This window comes from Lactuca saligna, chromosome 5, assembly GCF_052625555.1.
Source record: "Lactuca saligna cultivar CGN05327 chromosome 5, ASM5262555v1, whole genome shotgun sequence".
Lineage (NCBI taxonomy): Eukaryota > Viridiplantae > Streptophyta > Magnoliopsida > Asterales > Asteraceae > Lactuca > Lactuca saligna.
Genome location: NC_136421.1, coordinates 304,937,663 through 304,946,739, shown reverse-complemented (window position 1 = coordinate 304,946,739; position 9,077 = coordinate 304,937,663). Strand labels below are relative to the sequence as shown.

The 9,077-nt window shown below is 31.8% G+C and overlaps 1 pseudogene; it reads left to right on the top strand.

Annotated features, from left to right (window-relative positions):
* Positions 1 to 259: 259 nt before the first annotated feature.
* On the top strand, positions 260 to 1,110 carry LOC145048465 (chaperone protein dnaJ 20, chloroplastic pseudogene; annotated as a pseudogene).
* The last annotated feature ends 7,967 nt before the right edge of the window (positions 1,111 to 9,077 follow it).

Genomic DNA, 9,077 nt, shown 5'->3' with positions numbered 1-9,077 from the left:
AATAATAAGATTACTTTACTAAGAAACCACATAAAGTACAACCATTTTCACAATTATTGTAGTGTTTGCAAGCAAACAAAGAATAATTAGTTATTTTACTATATTTAAAAAGTATTTTGATGTATTTGTCTATTAGATACATGTATTTGTCTATTAGATACAGTGATGCATTGATCCTGATTATAAAATCAGACTAACATTTTATACACTTTTTTATACTCGAGTACGTTTTTACTTTTCTCTTCCACTATATATTCACACACAAACTCTACTTCTTCCACGATTCAACAAACGAAAATTCAAAAGAGCATGATCAACTCTAAACCCCTTTCTTCACGAGCCCAAACTCACTTTCATTGCCCCTCAAACTCATACAAATCTTCATTCATCACATCTTCATCGCATATTTCCTTCAATTTCAGAAATACCCATCTCAAAAACCCCATAATATCAATCAGGACTACCCGTAACTCACCACCCAAATCCGCCGCCACCAACCAGTTTTACACACCGTCGCCGGAGGAAACCTTGTATGACTTGCTGGGCATACCAGAGAGCGGGACACTCTCTGAAATCAAACGAGCATACAAGCAAATGGCGTTGAAGTACCACCCGGACGTATCACCGCCGGATCGGGCCGACGAGAATACGATGAGGTTTATTAAGGTCCAGGAAGCGTACGAGACGTTATCCGACCCGGATGCTCGAGCTATGTATGATAGTAGCATGGCGAAGGGATTGCCCTCGGCTATCTCCGGGAAGAAAGGGTCCCGGTTTGAGGTGAGATCGGAGGAGAAAACACGGTGGAAACAGTCATGGCAGGTGCAGGTGGTGGAGCTGAAACGGAGGAGGACGGTGGATCAGGGAGGGAGGAAGTCGTGGGCATCCCGGATCCGAATGCAACGGAGTGAAACATGGGCCCATGGGGCGGACCCGGGTCAATAAGGGTCTATTTGGCTATCGGAAAACTAAATATTCGGGATCATTGAAAATTCTCAAAGAAGTTATGTTCAATAGAAATTATGTAAGATGTGATAAAGATGATAGTGATAGATATTCCTATAACAATAATACAGTTTTGATATAAATTATGTGGGATGATAAGGATAATTGTTATGCGTAAGTTGAATTTTGATGATTGCTTAGATAAAAGTTAGGTATTGTTGTATTTGTTAGTACGTAAATATACAATAAATATACAATGTAGATATCGATAAATAATTCCAATATATACCATCAAATGAAAATGTATTATATGTGAACAAATTCATATGTACGTAACATACATAAAAATAAACAAAAAAAACGTAAAAGAAAAATAAAATTTATATCAACATGTACATAAAAACAAACAAGTAATTTTTTTAAGTTAAGGATGGAAGTTTATATAACAATAACATATATTATATATGATTTGATTCATAAGTAAGAAACGTATATAAAAATAAGCATAAAACCATTAAAAAAATCACATCGAAACATAGACAAATTCGAATTTATATCGAAACGGAAGGGCCGAAACGAAATTATACTTCGGAAGGTTAACCTGAACTACCTATCAATTCTCTAATATCATAAACCTAAGACAACCGAATTTCAATTAACCTCTTTTTCCGATATGATTCTGATTAACCAATTAATTGTTTACAAATTAATAAACATGTTTAAAAATTTTACATTTTATTTTCGTTAGTTTTTTTTTTTAATTTTTTATATGTTGACTGATAAACTGAAATATATATATATATATATATATATATATATATATATATATATATATATATATATATATATATATATATATATATATATATATATATATATATATATATATATATAGGGTTAGGTTCATGTGAGACAGTCTAATTTTGTAAGACCGTAAGATGCATTTTTTTTAATTTTTTTTTAAATTTCTTTTAGTTAATTCAAGTTCCGAAAATAATATTTAAAAAAAGAATTTTTCGATTTTTCCATTTATTTTGCATTTTAAAATTATTTATAGAATATGTATAGTGTAATATTCTATTTAGAATATTTCACGTATTTTAAAAAAAAAAAGATTTTATTTATTTATTTTTTATTTTTTTAGTTAATACAAGTTCCAAAAATAATATTTAAAAAAAGAATTTTTAGATTTTTCCATTTATTTTGCATTTTAAAATTATTTTTTAGAATATATCAATGTAATATTCTATTTAGAATATTTCACGTATTTTTCAAAAAAAAAAAAAAAAAAACGGGATTTTTTTATTTATTTTTCTTTTATTTATTTTATTTTTTATTTTTTTTAGTTAATTCAAGTTCTGAAAATAATATTTAAAAAAAGAATTTTTGGATTTTTCCATTTATTTTGCATTTTAAAATTATTTTTAGATTTGGTCTCACGGTCTCACAAAATTAGAATGGTATCAAATTAACCTGAATATATATATATATATATATATATATATATATATATATATATATATATATATATATATAGGGTTAGGTTCATTTGAGACCACCTATATTTTGTGAGACCGTGAGACACATTTTTTTATTTTTTTTATTTTTTTTAATTTTTTTTAGTTAATTCATGTTCCGAAAATAATATTTAAAAAAAGAATTTTTTGATTTTTCCATTTATTTTGCATTTTTAAATTATTTTTAGAATATGTACAGTGTAATATTCTATTTAGAATATTTCACGTATTTTAAAAAAAAATAGAATTTTTTCTTTTTTTTTTTAATTTTTTTAAAATTTTTTTTAGTTAATTCAAGTTCCGAAAATAATATTTAAAAAAAGAATTTTTAGATTTTTCCATTTATTTTGCATTTTAAAATTATTTTTTTAGAATATGTCAGTGTAATATTTTCTATTTAGAATATTTCACGTATTTTTCAAAAAAAAAAACGGAATTTTTTTTTTTTTTACTTTTTTATATTTTTTTTAGTTAATTCAAGTTCCGAAAATAATATTTAAAAAAAGAATTTTTGGATTTTTCCATTTATTTTGCATTTTAAAATTATTTTTAGATTTGGTTTCACGGTCTCACAAAATTAGAATGGTCTCAAATGAACCTGAATATATATATATATATATATATATATATATATATATATATATATATATATATATATATATATATACTTTTCAGTTTACCATTCATATTCAACGTAAGGAAAAAAAACTAACTAATATGAATATGATATACACTAATTAATAGATATGTTCGTTGTTAATTGAAATTAATTGCTAATTAAAAATAATATCAAATAACATCAACAATTTCTAATGAATAGTAATATAATAATAAATTTGGATGCTAAACTTACGTAGCCTCATAAAAAATAAAGATACAGATTTTGTTTTTTCGGTTAACCGCCCGTAGCAAAAGGTATGAACCGTAATCAAACCGAAAAATCTAAAATTTTACCGGTTTTGGTCGATCAAATCAAAAGATGTCGATAATACCACTTAGGTTAACTTCATAGTCGGTACAGTTCATCGATTTTTAGGTTCCGACTTTTTTAAAACACTCTAATAAAACGTATATAGAAAGCAAGTTTAAAAAAAAAATAACTAACAATAATTTTAAATTTACGACAAAATGTTCACCACCTCAAATTTATGAATACACATACATAAAAATTATTATTTTTATATTAACGAAAGGAGTTATTAAGAAAATTAGATTATGTATAGTAAAGGGGGTAAAAAGAAAAGTTTATAACATACGGGGGATTAAAATGATATTTTAAAAATCAAAGATAAAGAAATATCATTTTATAAAATATTTTAAAAAATAAATATATAGAAAATATAATTTTAAACAGTTGAGGGTACCAATTATATGAAAACTTTCACAGGGTATTTGATATATAGTACAATAATACAATAAAAAAAAAATATAGAATAATAAATGACCTTCACTTGTCATGAATTGTAGAAATTGAAAACCATATAAAACGTGTCCGTGAAGAAGAGGCAATAGAAATGAACATAGTTGACATCAAGTTGTTGGAGGTGTCAAATCAAAGCGATATTTGTTGGTTTATATTCAATGTTTTCGATATAATCGATAAAATTGATAGTGTTACATAAAAACCTACCACATGCAATTTATAAAATACATGCACTTCAAAATATATAAGAACATTCGATATTCGGATAAAAATAAAATGATAAAGCCTTTGAAAGTAATTGTTTTACCATAACTACATGCAAGCTTGGCTAGTTTAAAATTATAAAAGCTCGAACTCGACTCGATTTGATTTGAGCCTTATAAATAAAAGGGAAAATGACTTATATGGGTAAGTATGTTTCAAAATCGTTCAAAAAATACCATTCAAGTTTGATGTGTCCAAAAAACATCATCCAAGTAAAATATTTGTACAAAAAACACCAACGAAATACATTATTTGTTCAAATTTGACATTTGATAACCGACAATTATCGGTAAAAAATAAGTAAAGGAAAAAAACAATAGGAAAATGATTCAAAGAGGTAACTATGTTTCAAATCGTTCAAAAAACACTATCAAAGTTTGGTATGTTCAAAAAAATCATCCAAGTAAACTTTTTGTACAAAAAACACCAACAAACTATATGTTTTGTTCAAATATTACCCACCAGTAACTGGTTCTTACAGGTTAAATGATAACTAACATGGCATAATAATGATTGACAAAACAATAAATAATATATTCATCCTTTAAACCAATTTAGGGTTTCTTCATGAACGAATGACTTATTCTGCTCCTATGATTGCTCGTCTTCTTCTAAAGTGATGATCTCGAACTCAAATCCAAAACCCTAATTCTTAACTTAAGGAAAAAAAGGGTTCCTTTACCCTTGCCTCAATGGACCTCCCTTCCCCTGAGGCCTAAATCCATAAAAGCCCAAAAAGGCATCTAAGGCCTAATATGACCCAAGAACCCCCAACATGGCCTTAAGCCCAAAAAATGACCTGCTACAATCAGGTGGGCCCGAGGCCTAACTTAAACAAGTCTGTGCATAGTCCCATCATATGTTGAAGCCTCTGCGATCCGGATGTCGAGCCAGTATGCCCAGCATACTCCTAGCGTACGCCTGACGTACTCAGCTAGGGTCAAGAACCACTAATCTTCCGAAGGCCATAAATTCTTCATTCTAAGTGTGATTTCGTTATTTTTTATATCTATGGGAGCTAATTTAGGCATCAGACAGCCATACCGAGGGTTGCCTTCAGATTGCAATTCTTAGTGTTACCTTAATGCTAAATTAGATTTTGTCATTCCAAGGTGCTACCGAGGGTAGGGACCGAGTGTTCAGTTTGTGTTTGAGCTCAAGGGCATATCAGTAAGTATCAGTTCGAGCCTTTATGAAGTTTGGGTTTATGTTAGAAAAGTTTTATGGCAAGGGAGAGTTGATAGTATTGTAGAGCTTCTCGTTTCCTTCACGCGGATATAAAGAACGAAATTGGACTTAGAATGAAGAAGTTATGGCCTTAGGAAGATTGGCGGTTCTTGAGCCTAACCGAGTACGATGGGTGTACGTAGGAGTACGCCGGGCGTACTTGCATAAAATCTAGATTGCATAGGCTTCAATATATGTTAGGCGTATGAATGGACTTGTTTAAGTTAAGTATCGGACCCACCTGATTGTAACATGTCATTTTTTTGGCTTAAGGCCATGTTGGGGGTTCTTCGGCCATATTAGGCCTTAGATGCCTTGTAGTTGGGCTTGGATGCCTTTTTGGGCTTTATGGATTTGGGCCTTAGGGGGAGGAAGGCCCATTGAGGCAGGGGTAAAGGAGCCCTTTGTGCCTTAAGTTAAGAGTTAGGGTTTTAGAATTGAGTTCGAGATCATCACTTTAGAACAAGAAGAGCAATCATAGGAGAAGAAGAAGTCATTCGTTCATGAAGAAACCCTAAATCGGTTTTTAAAGGTGGAATATGTAATTTATTGTTTTGTCAATCATTATTATGTCATGTCATAATAGTTAAAGCAAGTTATCATTTAACCTGTAAGAACCAATTACCGATGGGTAATATTTGAATAAAACATATAGTTTGTTGGTGTTTTTTGTATAAAAAGTTTACTTGGATGGTGTTTTTTGAACATACCAAACTTGGATGGTGTTTTTTGAACGATTTTGAAACATAGTTACCTCTTTAAGTCATTTCCTATTGCTTTTTTTTCCTTTACATATTTTTTTACCGGTAATTGCTGGTTACCAAAGGTCAAATTTGAACAAAGAATGTACTTCGTTGTGGTTTTTTATACAAATGCTTTACTTGGATGGTGTTTTTTGGACACACCAAACTTGAATTGTATTATTTAGACGATTTTGAAACATAGTTACCCATACAAGTCATTTTCCCAAAATAAAAATCGAGTTCGGCTTGTGAATAATCTAACAAAATCAAATACGACTCGAGCTCAGTTACAAAACAAGTCTAAACAAACTAAAGCTCGATTCAAAGTTCATTTTTTTGTTAGGTAATCTTGGGACCATTTCATTAATGTACATATATTGTTATCATTTAAATAAAGAATTGTTATGGTAAGAATATAAAATTGTGGATGAACCGATTTTATAGGATATTACTTGCTTTTGTGGGTTGAATTCCCAACATACAAACTAAAATCCATGGGTCTTTATGCTGAGGATTTTAGAGAGAATTTTTTAGATCAACTGGAAAACTTATCTTAATCTCTAGATCCAAAAATCTCAATGGAACAAGGTATGTAATCATTCTTTCATGTTTAAATTTTCTTTTAATCAAATTCAAGATCAAGATCTAAAGTTTAAAACTTCCACATTTTATGTTTTTGATTATGAAAATAACTAACAATTAATATCAAAATCCACTTGAATTTGTTGGACTGGTTTTAGTTCTTTTGGTCTTCAAACTAAAACATACATCTATGATATATGTTATTTTACTCTTTGTGTTATTGTTAGGCGTATTCTTTCTTAAAGCCGCCATATAATATTATGATTTGTATGTACTTCGCTTCTGCATATGTATTTGCTTCCGGTTGATTTCTTTTCGAAAAAAAAACACATATTATATCAAGAATTACCCTATAGATTTTCTGCTTACTTTTGACACAAGGACCGAAACATATGTATTTTCTGGATTTTTTTAGAACCTTTTGTACTTATATGTAGCTTCCCCACCTAATTTTTTTTATCTGAATGTATATGGTAGTATGGTCATATACTAATATATATATGCATGGTGTAAATATGTGTGACTTTTTTTTAATAAAATATTGATAATTTGTGTGCTTCATATGTGTATTGTGACAACGTCTGTCTTATCCTTTATAGTTTATACAGTTGGTATTCATTCATTTATGTTGTAGTACCTTACAAATCTTCTTACAAGTGCTCATACGATTTGGTATTACATATGTTGCTTTTAAGTTCTAAGCAAAATAAATTTTTGCATAACACATTGGGACTTCCGTTGTAGTCTAACTTAATTTATTAAACCTAAGTTCTTTAGTTTTTTATTTGGTTGAAACTCATAAAATGATACAATTCTAGAAAATCCATTCAATTAATTTGTATATAGAGAAAGATTTTAATGGGAGTTATTTAAAAGGTGTAACTAATTATCCATGCTTGGTATCTAGATGATGGGACTGTCATTGGGAATTCAGAGGAGGTGGCTAGAGTGTTGAACATAATTCGGTTGCATGATCCAGGTTTGGGTCTTGAGTTGAACATCAAGAACCGGCGATTTTTTGGCCCTCATGTGATGGTAGGAAGCTTCGTGCTGATTTATTCCCAACGGATATAGGGAGACCTTCTTTGGGGGTGAAGCTCCTTGGGGGCTATTAGCAGAGACACGGGGTTAGCGGGTTGGCCATGAAGAGAGCGGTCAATGCTGTTGATTTGATGGGCTTTCTTCCACAACTATGTGACCCGCAGAGTGAGCTCATTTTGCTTCGATCATGTATGGGCATTGCAAAACTTTTCTTTGGTTTAAGGACATGTCATCTGGTACACATAGAAGAGGCAGCGTTATTCTTTGATAAATGATTGCGCATGTCTATCGAGGATATGGTGGTATGTGGAGGCCCCTTCTTTGGAGACATTCAGTGGCGCTTGGCTTCCTTACCTATTCGTTTCGGTGGTTTGGGTTTGTACTCGGCCTACGAGGTTTCCTCATACGCATTTGTAGCCTCAAGGGCCCAATCTTGGGCATTACAAGACCACATCTTACGTGACAGTGGCATATGTGGTATGGACTCAGATTACCTATATGCTATGACTCGTCTTCGCGATACGATTCCGAGATTTGACTGTAGCGGTTTCACTAATAAGGACACCCCCCTAAATCCCAAAAAGCTTTGGCGTGTGCCCTTTTTTTAGCAAAATCGTCAAAGATATGGAAGTCGACTTCGACATGACTGTCAGACAGAAAGCAGTCTTTGAGTATCTGCGGGCGCCTCATGCTTAGGATTTTCTGCTAACTATCCCTATTGATGGTCTTGGCCAGCATATGTCTCATGTGGAATAACGAACTATCCTTCGTTACTGCCTCATGATTCCCATATTCTCAATTGACGAGATATGCCTAGTTTGTCGCAAGGTATGTTTGGATACCTTTAGGGAACACGCGGTTCATTGTAGAGAGCTCCATGGTTTCAAGTATAAACATGATGTGGTTCGGGATGTACTCTTTGATGTTTGTCGACGTGCTGGTATTTCTGTGAAGAAAGAAGCGCCAGTGAACTTTTTGACGGACCCGCAGGATGACAGGTCCACACTTAGACCGGCTGACATTTTGGTCTTTGGATGGATAGGAGTGAAGCATGTATGCGTGGATCTTACTAGGGTCTCTCCTCTCGTTGGTTTGGGGAGCAGGGATTTCACAGCTGGGCATGCCGCTTTGAAAGCCGCTGCGTGCAAAGTGGTAAAACACGAGAATGCATGTAGAGAAAATCAACATGTGTTTGTTCCTTTTGCATTCGATACATTTGGTTTTCTCGCACCTGAGGCGGTGGAGCTCCTAAATAGAGTCCAACGGATCATGCATTCTAATGTCATATCTCCTAGATCCACAAATGTTGTTTTCAAAAGAATTGGTTTTGCCATC